The following is an 18,179-nucleotide window of genomic DNA, read 5'->3' on the forward strand; positions in this document are numbered from 1 at the left end:
ATACCTAGAAATGGGATTAGTGGTGCATATCATAATTAGGTATTTAATGGTATAAGAAACTTTCTGAAATAACTGTAATTGTTTAAATTTTTACCACTAGGATGTAACTTGCTGGTTGTTCCACATCTTTGCCAGCACTTATTATTGGTCATTTAAAATTCAGTCATTTTAACGAGTATGTAGATTTTTTTTTTTTGTAACTTGCACTTCCATAATGGCTAATGATATTGAACAAATTTTCACTTGTTAATTAGTCATTCATCTGTGTTTGCTGATGAAATGTCTATTCCATTCTTTTCAAATATAAGGAGACAACACAAACTGATTAGCAAGAGGTTTAAGGAAATGTGTTTCCGGCTACCTACCCTTGACCACCACCATATATTTGAACTATACCTTTAAATTGTGACTATTTCTTGACATGTTTCTTAACATTGATAGGACTATAGTTAAGATAATAATCTCATATATCTTCTAAAAAGCCCTTGACGGTATAACTGTGTGGCTACTGGTTATAGTTTAGATGATCACTAGATACTTTTGAAATATTAGAAATAAAAAATAGAAATAAGAGAATACTGATTGAAGTATTATAGTACTATTACCAGTTCAGTTCAGTTGCTCAGTCGTGTCCAACTCTGTGCAACCCCATGAATGGCAGCACACCAGGCCTCCCTGTCCATCACCAACTCCCGGAGTTCACTCAAACTCACATCCATCGAGTCGGTGATGCCATCCAGCCATCTCATCCTCTGTCTTCCCCTTTTCCTCCTGCCCCCAATCCCTCCCAGCGTCGGGGTCTTTTCCAATGAGTCAACTCTTCACATGAGGTGGCCGAAGTACTGGAGTTTCAGCTTTAGCATCAGTCCTTCCAAAGAACACCCAGGACTGATCTCCTTTAGAATGGACTGGTTGGATCTTGCAGTCCAAGGGACACTCAAGAGTCTTCTCCAACACCACAATTCAAAAGCATCAATTCTTCAGTGCTCAGCTTTCTTCACAGTCCAACTCTCACATCCATACATGACCACAGGAAAAACCATAGCCTTGACTAGATGGACCTTAGTCAGCAAAGTAATGTCTCTGCTTTTGAATATGCTATCTATTATAGGACATAGTAATAACCTTCCCTGCCTGCCTGCTCAGTTGCTTCAGTGGTGTCCAACTCTTTGCAATCCCATGGACTGCAGCCCACCAGGCTCCTGTCCTAGAATCCAGTCCAGGGGATTCTCCAGGCAAGAATACTGGAGAGGGTTCCATGCCTCCCTCCAGGGGATCTTCCCAACCCAGGAGTCAAACCTGTGTCTCTTATGTCTCCTGTATCGGCAGGTGGGTTCTTTACCACTAGCGCCATCTAAAAACCACCAGTTAGACTTGAGCTTAGGGAAAATTCTATAAATGTCAAGCTTCCACCTTAGTTGACTGAAATTTAGAGTTACTGATTGATGACATACAATGGTTAGCTCCAAATGTGAGAAAAAATTATCAAATATGTGAATATTTATTTGTACTTATATTGTTAGTTGAGTAAGAGGATACTGACCAGTCCAGATCCCAGTTTTAAAATCTGAGATATTGTATTCATCAGGGTTCTCCAGAGAAACAGAACCATAGGATACATATATAAGATACAGGATATATGCATACATTATAAAGATATTCATTATAAGAAACTGGCTCATATTATTATAGAACCTGGCAAATCCAGAGTCTGTAGAACCAATGTCCCAGTTCAGAAGCTGTCAGGCAGGAGTCTCTCTTACTTGGGAAGGATTAGGCATTCAAATAATTAGATGTGGCCCACACACAGTGTGGAGGGCAATTTGCTTTTTTTCAGCCTGCCTATTCCACATTGATCTCATCTGAAAACACCCTCACAGACTAATGTTTGACCAAATATTTGGGTACCTGATGGCCTGGTCAGGTTGATATGTGAAATTAACCATCCCAGATGCATATGTACTTGTGAAATCCCAAAGCCTAGCTCCTTCCTTAAAGCCAATCAAGCCAAGGTTCAGGCAGTTACTTTGTTACTGAATGAAACCTTCCTATGAACCTTGGCCATGTGTGGTTAAAGTCTCACATGTGCAATTTAGTGAGTATTCTGTTTCCATTTTCCAGTAGTGGAAAGAAAATGAGCAGAATAGTGAGCTTTAGAATATGTTCAGCACTGGAGGTTGAGAGCTCTGTTAAATCCCCTCATGAGTTTAAAACGCTATGTAAGCCTTTTCTTTCTGTTCAATCTCTTCGTTCCCCTATTCCCCTTTCTACTTAAGAATGGGTTTGTCTAGCATTCTTTGCCTCTGTCGTATACATATTAAGATGTCTGTCAAACATGATCAGAGACTCTTGATGGTTACAATGACTAAGCTTTCTGATGGAAAAATTAAAGCCTGTGAAATCATAGATGTGAATGAGATGTATTTATACATCAGTGGGAAAGGAATGTGTTTCTAAGAGCCCAACACTGGGATACAGTCTGCCCTTTAAAACACAGAGTGGGTCCCATGTCAGCAAAGATGAAGCGCATTTGACTGTGTCTGCAGGAATCAATGAACAGCAGTCTAGTTAGATGGTGCCAACATTACTCTGTGCTTCTGGTTGGTACTCTGCTGAAGTGCTCTTGGTGAAACTAGCTGTGCTCTCGGGATGGAGATCCAATGAAGGCTGGGTTTGATTAAAATAGCATTTGGCAACAGCTTTATGGAGCATTCACTTTGTGAAAGATCTGGGTCATGTTCCAGTTGGGGAATTTCCTTCATTTGATTTTTTTTTTCCCCCTTTATGCCAGACACAACCCTGAAGCAAGTCCTCAATTGCCCAACTTCTCTTGGCAGTTTCACAGTGACATTGCTTGGCTCTTGGATGACCTACAATTCTTTAATTTTTACTTAGCTCTCAACAAAGCATCTGGATTTCCTTTATTGTCCCTGAGGGCTGCATTTCTCCTAGAGATGGAGCTGCCAGCTCTGAACGATCGCTTTAATACAGGGGTATGATTGTTGCTTGGTCAGTTGTGACTGAAGCACAGGACCTTAGTGTTACGCTAGCACAGATGGCCACACCTAAATGCTCCCAACAAGGAAATAAATGCCCCAGGACTGGTGAGGTTAGGCAATTGATGCCAATAGCAGTGAGTGTGAGGTTCCAAATTGCAAGCGCAAACATCCAGTGCCTTTATGCTGGAACTGTTCTTTTCCAGGAAGATAATTATGTAGAATGCCTGTCGAGAGATGGGAACTTGTGGATCCATGTTTTCTAAGCTTTAACCTCAGAATCAGGTAGCTTCCCAACTGCTGTCCTTTACACTTACTGAACTTAGCTGCTTCTGTGCCTGGAGGATCGCTGACACGTGCATGTAAATGACATGTTCATTGCTCATTGGCAGGAACAGTAGGGTGAACATGGTGGGGTGTTTAGTTTGAATCTGAGAAGTAAGGGGAACCTGTTCCCCACACTTTTTATTCCAGCAGGTAGAAAACTAAAGGCTTTGCCTTCAGAAGTTTAAGTGAATTCGCTTCAGACAGGATTAGTGCCCTGATGGGCAATGATGATGAACCCAGAGAAATGCCGCAGGGGTCTGAAAGAGAAGCTTCGTGGCTGAGCTACCCGATGGCTAATCCGTCCTTGTCAGGATGTGAGATAGGTCAGTTCAACATTGATAGTTCAGAAACAGAAAGAGCAGTTACACGATGCTTTGTTTTCATTTCTGATGGTACTGGCTGATAAGAAAAGTTGGAGTTAACAGTTTGGAAACCTCATCAAGGATAAAGACATCCCATACAATAGCAGGTTCAAATAAACATCCCCAAGCTGCATCTCCAATCTAACCACATTGTCTGTTGAGCTATCTACTTACATGACCTAAAAGGAGCACCTGAAAAGGTGAACCTGTAATCACATCAAACGAAAGGTTGCCTTGGTAAGCATTTTCCCTTGGAACATTCTAAACCTCATTGTTATCCATTACAGTAATTACCTGGGTTCCTTCCCTGTATTTTCTAGGGCACTGAATAAGAAAATGTTCATTCCAGAGTTGGCTGAGTGCATCTGAAACAACTCTTCGTTTTTGCTGGTGGTTTACCGAATGTCTGCTTTGTATATGGGATTATAACAGATGGATGTCCCTTTATTAAAACAAAATCCACACATCCTCCCTTTGGGCAAAGAGTCAAGACTCACACAGGACTCATTCTTCAACTTTTGTTGGATAAGTTCATGTTTCAGGGCCCACTGCACTACACGACTGCCTGATTGTAGTATCGTAAATTTGTAGCATCACAAAAAAATAAAACTGGCGTCAGCGAGATAACATACTAGCGCCATGCATGAAGTCGTCATATAGTTTCCTGCTGCTTGCTAATTCTCCCAAGGAGTTTTAATATTAAAAACCCATTCCCACTCCATTTATAGTATATAGTAGGTATCCCTTTTTACATAAAGATCTCTCCTAGAAATACCCAATAACTGCCTCTCTGCATAACAAACTATTGATTAATTCAGAGCTACCTTTACGTATACTGCATAGAAGATGCAGATATAATATTGCACACCCGCAGGAGTAATAAGAATGTAGATTTGGACACATATGGTATCATTAGCAGCTTAGCCACAGCCTTCCCCCCATGCCCCAGTAAAATCTCTCCCACAATGAGACCTAGTAAGAAGACCAGTGAATAACATTCTTTAATGAGAGAGACTGAAGTGGCTCATAACTGAAGGTTCCCATGTGCTTAATTAAAAAAGAAAATAGAGATAGCTTAATACTCACGTGTCGTAGTGAAGGCATTTTTTGAAAAATTCTACAAGGCTAAAACTGTTCCATTTGCGCCTCATGATAAGAGGCCCTGAACTCAAGTACCACATCCTAAGTGGGACTGAGCATAAAAAAGGCAAAAGAATGAACCGTATACAACAAATCACTGTAAAATGTCTCTCCTTTGTTATCCACCCCCTGTGGATTTTCTCCATTTATGCCTTGTTAACAAGATAACAAAGACATCTGATTGTCTTTTTGAGCATAATCCACCTTCCAAATAAGGATGGATCTTCATCCGTTGGCCAATGATTGATATGTATTTAGTAAACTATTAAAAAAAAAAAAAACCTGGCCTCAGGCGTAGAAAAAGAACTTATGATTACCAATGGTGAAAGCGGAAGAGGGATGAATTAGGAGTTTGAGATTAACATATACACACTACTGTATACAAAATAGATAAGTAACATGACCTACTGTATAGCACAGAGAAATACAGCCAATAGTTTGTAATTACCTATAAGGGAAAGAACCTGAAGAATATGTATATGTATGTATAGATAGATAGATTCAATCATTGTACTGTATACCTGAAACTAACAAAACATTGTAAATCAACTATACTTCAATTGGAAAAAAAAAAAATTGGCCTTTCTTACCAACCCGTTCTAAAACAAGTACTTAAGATGCATTTTGTATGCAGGAAATGTTCATTCTGTCATCACCTTAACTTTATTCCTTCATAAACCTGTGCCACACATAGAGCCATAACAAAGTAACCTACTTAAGAACTTTCTCAGCTAATATGCATCAGTGCAATTGGTCCGTTTCTTTCTTCTACTTTTTCCTATTCCTATCAACTACCCCCCCACAAACATATTTTAATATGAACTTTTACACTGTGCTTATGTTCTTTGAATGCATTTGGACTGGAAGTACTTTGTCATGCGACAGAAACATGTCTAGAAGATTATTTGACATGTCTTGTTAACTTTGTTCATTTTATGGAAGGAATTGAAATAAAACACTTCCACTGTAAATAGGAAGGACTTTTAAATTAAATTTGGGCAGCTGGAGAGCAGGATACATTACCTCCAAGATCGCATTACTCAGAGAGGGTATACACATCACCAGGAAAACTCAATAGACAAACGAGAAGGGATCCCCATGACAGTCTGTGAAATGGAGGCAGAAAACCCAATAGAAAGCTTAAAGACATTTCTTCAGGAAGTGAAATTTTAGCCACAGTCGGTGGGAATACAAATTCATGACAAGGAAAAAAGAAATATTTGGTAGATGGCATCCCCAGGAAGCGCAGAGAAGGCACTGGCTCTGAACTGAGGATGCGAGACGGTCCAGAGGTTGAGTTGCCATGAGGGCTGGCCTGGGTGGGCCTGGGTTGAGCTGGCATTGAGAGCAAAGACTGCAGGGACTTCAGTGTCCTCTGTGGTTCTGAGTTGAGATGTTCTCTTTCTAAAATGTGAAAAATGAACATGAACCTAGAATTGAAAGAAATGAGGGAGCTGAGCCTACCGGATTTGAATATTCATCCTGTAGATAACAATCAGGTCCAAGAACCTGGGCTCTGGGGTCAGACTGCTTAAGTTTGAATTTTGGTTGCTAGGCTGTGAGAAAATTTCTTCATTTCTCTAAGCCTAAATATACTCATCTAGAAAATAAAAGTTATAATAATGCCTGTTGGGACTTCCCTGGCAGTCCATTGGTTGGCACTCTGAGTTTCCAATGCAGGGGGCACAGGTTTGATCCTTGGTAAGAGAACTAAGATCCCACATGCCCCATGGTTCAGCCAAATAAATAAATAATAAAACCTTCCTTTAAGAATAAAAAGTATTAGTGCTTATTACAAAGAGTTCTTTTGAGAAGGAAATGACTTAATTCATGCAAAGTATTGGATATCTACAGTAAGCGCTCCATTTGTGTAAATAATAATGTGTGTGTGTGTTCACCTTATTATTCTAGTAATGGGATTCTTCCTGTTGCAGAAAAAGAGTATGTTTTCCATTTTCTCCAGAAGTATTGACAAATGACACTGTAGATATTTTGTTAAATTCTCTCCTAATACGTCTGACTAATATTTCTTTGTAGCAACTAGTCAGTGGTAATTTGAGATGTACTGTAGGGAAACAGCTTAAAGAACCCTAACAATGTGGCATCAAACCAAAGGGTCAGCATCCTTTCCGAGAAACATCTCATGAGCATTGGGTTGGAACCTTTTGGCCAACCCAATAGCTGAATGAACAGCTCTTGATTTTCCAGTCTTCCTTTGCAGGTGGGGTTTAGTTCTAAGGAGACAGACCAGGTGATCTATGAGGTCCTGAGTCCTAAATTCTGTGATTCTAATTAAAAATAACTCAAGGTGAATGCCCAGGAGAAAGGCCTCGATGATCCCCAAGTGAGAAATCATTCCACATTATACTGACAGTTTCCCGTGTTATGACGTAGATGTGTCTTAACAACTGTGTTAGAAAATAAATTTTTATAAAGCAGATTCTAAGTTGCCAACATACACTTAAAATTCCTTCCTCATTGGGGGAAAATAAATCCACCATACACACTACTGGACTTTACAGCAATCTACGGATTCCAGGGTTATCCTCCTGCTGCCAGCCATTCTGGATCAGTGATATTTGTTACCAGTCAGCATTCCCCTTGTTCCGTATCCCCCCATTCCCAAATTAGCAGTTTTGCCCTGTTTTGTTTTGTTTTGTTTTGTTTTTTAATATCAAGTAGAGGGACTTCCCTGGCAGTCCAGTGGTTAAAAATTGGCCTTCTAGTGCAGGGGGTACCACGGGTTCCATCTCTGTCGGGAAGTTAAGATCCCACAAGCCTTGTGGCCAAAAAAACAAAACATAAAACAGATTTGCAATATTATAGCAAATTCAATAAAGACTTTAACAATGGTCAAGATAAAAAGGAACCTTTTAAAAAGTTCATTAAAAATATACAGATCATATTTTTCAGTAACTAATGCTATCCAGAGTCCCTTATGATCAGGAAGTTTCCAAAATTTAGGCTTCTGTCCTATCAAACAAACACTCTCCCCTTCATTAGTTCTGTGTATTCCAGACCCTACCTCTCTCTGCAGTATATTTATTTAATCAGGGCTCAACAAAACCCTAGCTAAGAAATATTAGTCTGGACTAGAGAAAGATTTAATATCTGCGATCATAGAGTGGACCAACCATAAAAGAAATGGCAAGAACCCAATCAGGGAAGTGATTTAAAACAGAGTAATCTACTCTTGTAGAGAATTCAGTGCCCCCTGGGGTGTGCTGAGCAAAGTGAATTAATATAGACAGAGGAAACGTCTTTGTTTTGATCCTAACTTTCCTCCTTAAAGTGACAAATTAAATCCATATATGTCTTCAAGAGCATTGAGACGTGTGATCCAGAAAATGACGGTGGACTGAACATCACCAGGATGCTTTATCATTAACCCTGGCCTTTCCTTCATCCTGAGAAGAGCCCCGGCCTACCCCCTAACCCCTATCCCTAACCCTAGTGTGAAGGGTTAGCATGCAGTGGAATAGAAAATTACCATGATCATTTAGAAAGGGCCAGATGATCATGGGGGTAGCAAAAAGGGCTCTGCACTGGGAGTCAGGAGTCCCAGGTCTTACTTGTTAAGTAGCTTGTGGCTTTGACAGATGTCTCTCCATCCCCTGACTTGTGTCCATAACTATCAAACCGATGTGGGGCAGGGGGTGGGGGTGGATTTTGAGCTAGGTGATCTCTAAGATTGATTTCAATATGAAAACTTGATTCTAATTTTCCACCTTAAATGTAGCTTTCCTGTACATGTGTGTGTATCTATATGTAAATTAATTTCACCTTGTATACATGTGTATGTATTTTATACATCTATATGTATAAGATGATAAATACCACTGGCGGGTCAGTGCTGTCAGATATTTGCTTTTTACTGGTCTTGAGGAGATGGTCTAGTTCAATCGCACCTAAGATTAGCCATTTGGATGATGAATATGCAGGGTGATGAGGGGACATCTTTTAGATCTGAAACCAAGGTAACCCCTCTCCTATCCACAGCAAAGTGGATAGCCAAACTGACAGCCTCTTCTAGGAACAGAGTCATCAAAGCAGGTCCCTAGCATCTACTCCATTCTCTTCAGTGAGAAGCTACAATGTCCTAGGAAATGCTGCAGAAATTGGGAAATTTGGAGACCCTGACTTTGTAACGCTTGTAATTGAAAGTCCATACAAGGCTCAGTAGCACTCATCCATTCAATAAATATTTATTGAGTACCTACCATATTCCCTGGTGGCTCAGATGGTAAAGAATCTACCTGTAATGCATGAGACCTGAGTTCAATCCCTGTGTAAGGAAAATCCCCAGGAGGAGGGAATGGCAACCCACTCCAGTGCTCTTGCCTGGAGAATCCCATGGACAGAGGAGCCTAGTGGGCTACAGTCCATGGGGTTGCAAGGGGTCAGACACAACTGAGCAAATAACACTTACACTTTCACCATATTCCGTTTACTGGTCCAGGCACTGGGATGGAAATTGATGGAAAATACAGACTCTAGCTGCAAGTAACTTAGAGTGTGGGCTTCCCAGGTGATTCAGTGGTAGAGATTCCACCTACCAACGAAGAAGACACAGGATGTGAGTTCAATCCCTGGGTTGGGAAGATCCCTTGGGGGAGAAAATGGCAACCCTCTCCAATATTCTTCCATGGAAAATCCCATGGACAGAGGAGCCTGTTGGGCTACAGCCCATAGGGTCGCAAAGAGTCGGACACAACTGAGCAGGCATGCAACTCAGAGTGTCATGGCAGGAACGTGTATGGCTGGCAGAAGGATGAGGAAGCTTGAAAGTGAAAGTGACAGTCTCTCAGTCACGTCCAACTCTTTTGGGACCCCATGGACTGTACAGTCCACCAAATTCTCTAGGCCAGAATACTGGAGAGGGTAGCCTTTCCCTTCTCCAGGGGATCTTCCCAACCCAGGGATAGAACCCAGGTCTCCCACATTGCAGGCAGATTCTTTACCAGCTGAGCCATAAGGAAAGCTCTGAAAGAGCTTAGAATAAATCACTAGTCAAAGATTCTCAATTCACAATTTCTTTTCCAGCTTTTTTTTTTCCTAAGAGAGGACTGGTGGCCTACGTATATCAGTTGCTAAGTATTTCTTTAGCAATTAGTGAACAGTCATCATAATAAACACCCTCCCAAATCTTACCACCACCCCTAGTCCATTGCCTACACTGACCTCCCCGTGACCCAGCAACTAAAGGGACCAACCCAGACACACCATAACCCTATGTCAGGGCTGGCGCGTATTCTGATAGGATGCTTTCAAATGATTTTTTAAATAATTTGAATATTATTCTTGCCTTACGGAAAATGGTCACCATGAGATTAATCAATAATTTATTTCCTTAGGCTTGAGTTACATACTCTGAACATTTTTGTTTAGTTTTCAGTGAATGTGTGTGTGTGTGTGTGTGTGTGTGTGTACACATGCATATTTTTCTGTTGTGGATGGAAGCGAGGGAATCAAAGCAAAACAATTTATAGGATGAAAAAAGGATTTTAATATGCAGCTTCCCTTGGAGCAGAGTTCAGAACATCGCACTTTATCACTTTGAGGCCAACTGCTGATAAGAAGGTGTAGACACGTGCTTAAACGTCTTTGCAGTGACCCCAAAGCATGTTGTACTCTGTATAGCCAGCACAAAAACACACTAACTCACACAGAATCAGTGGGAATGGATAGGACTTTATAACAGAGGTGGTAGGAAATTTAGAAACTGAAATGATTTAGTTCAAAAATGAAATATGCAAATACTCCCTGGAAGTACGGTCACTATGGATACTTATTTGTCTGAGTTTAGGAAATACAAAAGACATTCCTTAAAGAGATGTCAAATTTGAAAAAAGAAAGAGGGAGGAAGACAGTCACTCATCCATATGAATCTTGTGCTTCAGCTGAGGGGCGATTCTGGAAGGTCTTTGTCATCAGAAGTCACGTCCATGAACTGTTTCTTACTCAACTGACTTCCCCAAATTAACATGATGAGATCTTGAACAGTTCTTTGGTGGAAAATATCAATAGAACTGATGTTCACTCATTCATGTACATCTCAAATCGTACAGGGTTTTATTCAGGTGAGGGTTTTTGCCGTTCCAGTCCTGGACTTTCTCTAATTACCCAGCTATCTCTGAGGAAGCCAGCAATTCCTCTAACAAGACATAACCACCTGGGACACCCTGTGAGGACTCTCTCAAAACCTCTTATTCTCTATACTTGTCTTACCTGGCTGGATGTGCTCAGAATGCACTTTATAAATTTTTATTTTATATTGGAGTAGATTTGGTTAACAATGTCATATTAGTTTCAGGTGTACAGCAAAGTGATCTGGTTTTATATACTCATGTATCTTTTCTTTTCCAGATTCTTTTCCCATAGGGAGGGATAAATTGAGAGGTTGGGATTGACATACACACACTGCTATTTGTAAGATCGATAACCAAAAGGACCTACTGTATAGCACAGGGAACTCTGCTCAAGAGTTCATTTTAAAAGGGGCAGCAGATCTTATGATGGTCTGTACAGGCTGGAGAGTGGGGAGAAGCCAGAACTGAACTAACTGAAGCAACACATGGGGTAAATACGGTCCCCAAAGAGTTCTTTCTGAGCAGGACCTTAAAAAAGAGAAACACGGTGCAGAAATTAAGTGAAAAGAGCAAAAAGAGAGACGTGCTGTGTTTTACACTCTTGTAATTTTGCTGTGTTTCCCAGCAAGGGAAGAGTTTCAGGGTGTTTACAAGAACTGGTGATGTGTTCCTACATGTCCTAGAGCCTTAGTGAGCTTCCAGCATGCACAGGAGAATAGAATCTCTGCTTGTCATCTTCAGGGTCTGCCTGACACCCTCAATCGTCATGATATTGCCAATGCAGAGCAGACCTCTTGTTTATCCAATTATCTGCCAGTGCTAATAACAAAGCAGGTCCACCAGATCCTGGGATTTCCTGCAACTTCAGAGAGCATTCGTAAAGCATAACACTGCTTCTTAATTAATGTCTTTGAGGGAGACAGAAAGCATGTGGAAATTAAGCACAGTGATAATAACTTCTTTTCTTCCAATCAGTAAATAAGCAAATAGCATGCTAAAAATTTTTCCAGAATTCGAATATGAATATATTCAAACACATTAGCACATTAGCATTTGCTGTATTGTTTTGGGCTTCCCAGATGGCGCTAGGGGTAAAGAACCTACCTAACAATGCAGGAAACACAAGAGACTTGGGTTCAAACCCCGGGTTGGGAAGATCCCCTGGAGGAGGGCATGGCAACCCACTCCAGTGTTCTTGCTTAGAGAATCCCATGGAGAGAGGAGCCTGGCGGGCTACAGTCCATGGGGTGGCAAAGAGTCGAACACGACTGAGGTGACTTAGCACGCATACATGCATATTGCTTTATCATATACCTGTCTCTCTACCAACCCGTCTTATTTTTGATACATTTCAAAATAGATTGTAGACATCAGTACACTTCACTCTTAAAAACTTCTGCAAGCATAGAGTTGATTAGAGTTCAATATTTGTTTCAGATTCTTTTTAACTTTTTATTTTACATTGGAGTGTAGCTGATTAACAATGCTGTGACAGTTTCAGGTGGACGGCAAAGGAACTCAGCCATATATATACTTGGATTTGTTCTCTCACAAACTATTTTCCCAACCAGGCTGCCACAAAACATTGAGCAGAGTTCCCATGCTATACAGTAGGGCCTTATTGGTTATCCATTTTAAATATAACAGTGTGTACATGGCCACCCCTAACTATCCCTCCCCTCCACCTATCCCCCCTGGAAACCAGAATTTTGTTCTCTAAGTCTGTGAGTCTGTTTCTGTTTTGTAAATAAGTTCCTTTGTATCATTTTTTGTAGATTCTGCATAGAAGCAATATCACATGATATTTGTCTTTCTCTGACTTACTTCACTTGGTATGATAATCTCTAGGCCCATCCCTGTTGCTGCAAATGGCGTTATTTCATTCATTTAAATATGATTTTCCTGATCAGAATCCAAACTAATGGTGATGACAAAAGTATAAAATCAAATGAACACTTATGAAGTACTATATTTTGAAAAACCTGTGCTTTGTATATTGGTGACATTAAGTAAGATAAACTGTCTAGAAAAGGGAGAGATGCCTTTGAACAGAGTAGTAATCACCGAAGATTTCATGAAGAAAGCAGGAACTGATCTATGCATTGGAGAGAGGACGTGTTTATATAGGAGGCTTGGAGGGAGGAGGGCGTTCAGAGGAAACAGCTTGGACAGAAGCACTGAGAGTTCATGGATTGATCAGACAAGAACATGGATTTTTTTTGAGTTGCAGTGGAAACTGAGTCATATTTGGTGGGGTGGGACCAGTTAATAGAAAACCGTAAAGGCAGGCAGATAAATTGGCCACAATTCAGAGGCAATGTAGATTCATGGTAGATTCTTGCTTAATGATGCTAGAAAACTATTCCAGCAAATGAACTAGTCAGAGAGAATGGGCAGAGAAGACTGACTCTTCCACAGACTTTAGAATTGGCTCTAAATAATTTGTGATTACAAAGATTGGAGGGTCAATTAAAATAAAATTGAATTCAAGACATATGTTGGGGAGTGGGGTGGTGAAAAAGGCTCCAAAGCCTTCATCGATCCACATGGTCCATGAAGAAGGAAATAATAAAAGTGGTCTTTGAAGATGAAAACACGGGGCACGTCTGGTTTAGTGAAAAGAATGGTGATCGTGAGCTCTAATGACATGTGTAACTGTTGCCCTGAGGAGAGAGCTATGCAAGGTCTCTCCTGGTGGGTATTTGGTCCACACAGAGTGGCTTTGATGGCTGAATCTCAAGAAATGTGTATGGTATACAAACCCCATGGGAGCCGATTTCAAATAATCACAAGGCACAGGTTTTGAGGGCAGCCCCTTGCCCAGCCTGTGGGTTCAGAGTGAACACTCCATCCGCATCTGTCATCTTGCGACATCTCCATACGTGGTGGTCCGAAACCCACTCTACACACATGGCATCTCTCCTCAGTCTTGCTTGCTCGGATCTGCAGGATGTAGGCTGCCATCGCTGGCCATGTTTGTTCCCTGGCAGAGAAAGGATAAGACTGGATGTGGGTGGATAGGTAGGTGGGAAGGTAGCAATGCAACCATAAATAGCTTGTAAGAACAATGGATACCATGGAAATGCTTTGGGAGCATCCTGTATAACAAAGGAAGCCAAAAATTAAAGGTGGGAAAGAAATGAATCACCACCGAAAATAAAGAGGTAGATTGTTCTCTCTCCCTCTCTCTGCCTCTGTGTCTCTTTCTCCCCTTCCCTTCCTTTCTCTTATGTATAAATATACATATACACCTCTACACACATATACTCTCAACACACATGCAGTGAGACACAAAGCAATATTTGCAATACAGCACTGAGACAAAAGCAGACTGCGGAACAGTATATAAAAAACAGTTCCATGTCTTTGAGGGTAAAAATGATCAATTACTGTCGATCAATTTCATGTAGTTTTGTGCTAGTATATGTAGAAGCATCTACATGTGCGTATCATCTTACACATATAAAATCACAAGGGAAAAAAGAGCTTAGACTTTTATATATCATTTAGCATAATGGTGATTATCTCTTGGTGGTGGAATTAGGCAGGGTTTTCTTGCACTTATCTATTTTTTTTGATACAATAACTGCAGTAACTATAAATTTAAAAATGAGTTTAAAAGAAGCATAACAATTTAAAACGCTATTAAGAAACACTTTTTTGCATCTTTAGCTTTTGCATCTTTAGCAAAATCATTAGAAGACTGAGTTATAATTCCTTATTATCAATTTCCGTTTACCCAGAAGATACTCTTGGTGTATATGTTGGACCCTGTGAAAACTGGTAGGATTTCCCCAAACCACAGATCAGCTGCCACTGGCTCAGAATTACATTTCTCTGCCTCTAAGATCCTTCTGGACCCATCTGTACACTCCAGCTGCCCCAGAGCCTCTTAAAGAGGCAGAGAGCAACCAAAGTTGAGTACACAGAGCCCCAGATTTGTTATTAGGAAGTGGGGGTGCCCTCAGTAATCACAAATACACAAATCCCAATTAATTAGAAGTTCTTGGAGGATGGCCCAGGCATGGGTATTAAAAAACAAAAACAAAAACCTCCCAGATAATTGTAATGTGCAGCCCATGTGAAGAACCACGGCTTTCATAGATTAATTTACTAAAGGGGTCATTTGAACCATGGCCTTGGAGAGAGGTGAAATTAAAACAGGATTTGGTTGACCAAGGCCAGTAGCTGCATGGCCCTGAGCCTTGTGAGAAAATGATTATTCAAACAGAATGAAAGGACATGACCATGAGGTGGGCTGTTCTTGCACAGCACCGTGAGGTCTGGGGGCAGGTAGGGGGGAGCCCTCTCTGGAGCTCACAGTAGAACAATAATCAGACATTTCAAGCTAGGAAAAGGGTCTCTGAGAGCATTGCTGACGAGATACTGGCATTTCACAAAAGTACAGCAAAACCCAATTTTGATGCCAATGCCAGGGGACTAAAGCCCTCGTGGGCATCAGTGACTTCCAGCCTTTCCCATGAGAAAATGCAGGCAAACACACGTGCCAGATCTTAGCATTGTCACCAATGATAGAGAAGCAGCCGTTTGAACACTTTTGACTCTTCTTTCTGAAATTCATTTTATGTGGATTTCTATGGAATGTCTTTGGTAGTTATTCTAAAGATTTATAGGGGTGGCAGCTAGGGCACCCATGTGGGTGGTCTTCTCGTCCCTGTCCTTCTTATGTATCAGTAAAGTTGCAACTTGCCCTTGGTGCCAGCAAGCCGAGGCCAGGAGTCAGCACGCATTCCTTTTGTTTTGGGTGGTTTGGGGTGTTTTGGCTGCGCCGGGTCTTAGTTTTGGCATATAGGGTCTTTGTGGCAGCATGCGGAATCTTTAATTGGGGCATGTTGGATCTGAGTTCCCTACTGGGGGCTGAAGCTGGGATCCCTGCATTGGGAGCGCAGAGTCTTAACCATGGGACCACCAGGGAAGTCGTTAGGCACATGTTTCTTGACTCCAGTTCAACTACCCCTGAAATTCACTAGAGTTTCTGACTTAGAGCTGTGCCTGCTTTCCATGCAGCAGCACGTGGGTCACTTTTGTCCTCTGAACGAGTATGATGATGATATTCATAACGTGTGACAGTTACAGTATTACTTATCAACTGCTATTTATCAGTGCTAAGCGTGTGCTAACCCTCTGCTTCACGGCTTCCGGGTTCTGTTCAAACCCTGGAACCAATCTTTAAGAACTTTACTGCTCCCACTTTACTGTGGGGAACATTGAGGTCACAGAGATATATGAAGACAACCTGAGACTTCTGATCTCGAGAGTCTGCATGAATCCCACTGCCAACGATGACAACCCCAGAGCTGGAGCTGGCGAGGTCAGAGGACACAATGCTTCCTCTTCTGCTCTGTGCATCCATGTGGTCCTCTGTCCAGGGTCCTTAGCCTTGGAATTTTCATCCCCAACCACTCTTCTCATTTTTCAGAACTGTACCAGGTAGAACCACCCTGTTTTTACAGCTATATTCAATGTATTTTTCCGAGGAGTAGTTATACATCTAACCTGTTTTTAATCGATTTTCATTTTGTTACCCAGCATAATCTTCATTCCTGTGGTTTAGAGGGAAGAAAATACTGTTAAGCTCAGCCAGAGCTCTGAACAGCTGTTCTGCATGTCTCTTTGTGTGGTCCTAGCAATGCCTCACTTTCAGATGTTTCAGCCTTGGCCTGCCAGCAGGGCTATGCCCATGCCAAATGCTTTCCAGATACCGTGCAATAAGCAAAAACTGAAGTCAGGTTAAAACCACCAAAGTCGTTTTATTCTAATTCTTGAGCGCATTAGCATCTGGACCTTGGGAGTTTCCACCTGCTCTCAGGAAAACTAATATGGTGTTGAATCTGTGCAGTCAGGGAAGTGCAAGCTTTGGGCTTAAAGAAACCTGACTGTGTAAGAATCTGATCATGTCAATTTGAACAAATTATCTTTTGTGAGGATTTTTTTTTTCAAGATTTTTTTGAATGGGCCATTTTTTAAAGTCTTTATTGAATTTGTGATGATAATGATTTCTGTTTTATGTTTTGGGTTTTTTTGGCCACGAGGCATGTGGGATTTTAGCTCTCTAACCAGGAATCAAACCCACACCCTCTGCCCTGGGAGATGAAGTCCCAACCACTGGACTACCAGAGAAGATCCAGGATTTCTTTTTTAAAAAAGATTGGCCAGAAATCACCCTTAGTCAGTGAACTTTCCCCTTACTGTAAAAAAAAAAAAAAAAAAAAAAAGATGGTCCATTTGCAGAAGTATGATTTACACACAACTTTTAAAAGCTACTTCCAAAGAGTTGCATCTGAAACACATGGCAAGGGTTTTCTGTCAAAATCAGTCTTTAGGGCAGGAGCAGGTTAGGGTAAGAGATACTCCTGCTCTCTGAAGGATTTGGAGCCTAGCTATGACTGTCTGCCTGGGAGGGGTTAAGATGCAGTCAGCCAGATAATATTTACAAAGTTCTCAGATGTGTAGTGTGTGAGATTTGATTCCGTTCAAAACATAATCCAGAATGACATTGTCTCACCCCGCTTGGCTTGCCTTCAGGCTAACAGGGGAAGGAGAAAACCCAGGGTGACCTTTCAAGGTCCCCTACATTATGGCACTCTCTGAATGTTAGCAACAGCCCCTGTGCTTGCTGTCTGATGGTGTTCCATCGACACCCTGAGAAGGCACCAGTGAGAGGGGTGACGCACCCTGCAGATCCTCTGGAGCTTAACATATAGTCTGAAGTGTAGTCTTCCCGGGTTTCTGCCTGGTGGTAGAGTCATGTTGGCCTGGGATGGGACCAAGGGCAGGGCAGTGATCAGTTGGAGGGACTGTGGTGTAAGGCAGACAGAGTCCCAGGCACCATGTCTCCAAGTGATTTGCAGGATGACTGCAGAATTATTTAGTGATGGGAGATGGCAGGAAGATGGTGGATGAAGGGACGTGAAAAGAATATATGGATAAATAAAAGGATAAATATGTCTAGCTCACTTTAGAAAAGATTGAGTGTCTCTTCTCTGTATCCATCTCAGCTGACCACTGCCCTGTTCAATACCAGGATCAGAAGGACACCTTTCCGTTAAGATCACCCGCCTTTTAACAGATAATTGAGATCTGAAACAAAACATAATTTCTTAAAAACAAACCTTCAACACACTCACTATACTACCTCTATACCCAACAAGAACAGGGAAAAAAAAAAAAAAAAAACACAGAGTTTGGAACTATTTACCCAGGCCATGATAACTGCAAACCAATGCAGGATGCCTTTAAATATT

At 41.3% G+C, this 18,179-nt stretch overlaps 1 protein-coding gene across 7 annotated transcripts in view; it reads left to right on the forward strand.

Annotated features, from left to right (window-relative positions):
- UNC5D (unc-5 netrin receptor D) overlaps positions 1 to 18,179 on the forward strand; it is a 638,805-nt gene that overhangs the window by 518,530 nt on the left and 102,096 nt on the right. The window lies entirely within an intron of this gene.

Source organism: Ovis aries, chromosome 26 (genome assembly GCF_016772045.2).
Source record: "Ovis aries strain OAR_USU_Benz2616 breed Rambouillet chromosome 26, ARS-UI_Ramb_v3.0, whole genome shotgun sequence".
In the NCBI taxonomy this organism is placed as follows: Eukaryota; Metazoa; Chordata; class Mammalia; order Artiodactyla; family Bovidae; genus Ovis; species Ovis aries.